At 45.2% G+C, this 1,691-nt stretch overlaps 1 pseudogene; it reads right to left on the bottom strand.

Moving 5' to 3' along the window:
- Positions 1-251: 251 nt before the first annotated feature.
- On the bottom strand, positions 252-346 carry LOC115941499 (small nucleolar RNA U3; annotated as a pseudogene).
- Between the last annotated feature and the right edge of the window lie 1,345 nt (positions 347-1,691).

Genomic DNA, 1,691 nt, shown 5'->3' with positions numbered 1-1,691 from the left:
GTGCACGATATCCAGTTCTGAGTGAATTAATATTTTTCCTACCAAAATGAGTGAAACGCAGGCCATAAGGCAAATCTGTGTTGACTCCTGGTTAATCTTTAGTTTTGCGACACATTAGCCTGGTCTTTTCTCCTTAATGATTCAAATATCTGACGCTAAGCTTTCCTTGTCAAATAAGCTAAAAGTCTGGCTGTATTCTATCTTCAAGTTTACAGCTAAAGATTTGCCTATGGTCTAAAGAAAGAGGGAAAACTCAAGTTGGTTGTAGTAGAATGTTGGAAATGGTGATGTAATGACTGCCATTTTAGTAACAAACTACAGAAATGATCCCTGAAAGTATAGTCAATGTGCTCTGCTCTGCTGAGTAAAGGAGGTTCTTTTTGTTTCTGCAACAATGTCCTCCTAATTTTCTCTAATTTTTTTAAAGATCTATTTATTTGAGAGAGAGAGAGAGCATGCACATGGGGGAAGGGGCAGAGGGAGAGGGAGAGACAGTCTTAAGCAGACTCGGCTCTGAATGCAGAGCCCCATGCGGGGCTCAATCTCATGACCCTGAGATCATGACCTGAGCCGAAATCAAGAGTCCGACACTTAACTGACTGCACCATCCAGGTGACCTTTATTTTCTCTTTTATTTCACCTTGCTAATTGAGATTTCCACAAGACCTGAGGCTGCACTGGATCTAGCCCAGGAATCGGTGAGGGAAGTCCTCGTGAAAATCAACGCAGTTTGATATCCCCGATGCAATGGGCTACATTTTCAACTATCCATGTAGAGAATGAGAAATTTTAGTGACGAAAACTGCAGATAATATGGAAATCCTGGGGTGCCTGGGTGGCTCAGTCGCTAGGCGTCTGCCTTCGGCTCAGGTCATGATCCCAGGGTCCTGGGATCGAGCCCCGCATCGGGCTCCCTGCTGGGCAGGAAGCCTGCTTCTCCTCTCCCACTCCCCCTGCTTGTGTTCCCTCTCTCGCTGTGTCTCTGTCAAATAAATAAAATCTTAAAAAAAAAATATAGAAATCCTTTTTATTTACTTTGGACACTTGTCCCAATGCACACACATTTCTATCACATTGGCAATGTGACATGACTGCAAATGTCCACAGGGTCCGGCGGGAGATACCGACCGGCTTTTGTATCTCCTTGGGATCTTCGAAAATCGTAGGGAGAGGTATGTCGTGGGGTGGAGACTCTTCAGGAAAAACTCAGATCTACAGGTCTCCTGAGTAGGAAGATTTCTACTACACTTTAAACCAGCTGCATGGTTTTCCTACCGCAGCTGTAACAAATTACCACAAATTTAGTGGCTTTAAAAACAACAACATAGGGCACCTGGGAGGCCCAGTTGGTTGAGCGTCCCACTCTTGGTTTCGGCTCGGGTTGTGGTCTTGGGGTTCTGGGACTGAGCCTCACGTTGGGCTCTGCACTCAGCAGAGAGTCTGCTTGGGATTCTCTCTCCCTCCCCGCTCATGCTCTCTCTCTCTCAAATAAATAAATAAATCTTTAAAACAACAACAACCAAAACCCCACAGGTCAACTACCTTACAGTCCTGGAGATCAGTTCAAAATGGGTCTCATGGGTCAAAATCAAGGTGTTGTCATGGCTGTGCTCCTTTCTGGAGGCTCCAGATTAAAATTCATCTCCTTGCCTCTTCCAGTTTTGAGAGGCCACCTGCAACCCTCCATCTTT

This window comes from Leptonychotes weddellii, chromosome 3 (assembly GCF_054177405.1).
Source record: "Leptonychotes weddellii isolate Sample4059 chromosome 3, ASM5417740v2, whole genome shotgun sequence".
Taxonomy (NCBI): domain Eukaryota; kingdom Metazoa; phylum Chordata; class Mammalia; order Carnivora; family Phocidae; genus Leptonychotes; species Leptonychotes weddellii.
Note: the sequence above shows the minus strand (reverse complement) of the source record. Positions and strands in the feature narration are given on the sequence as shown.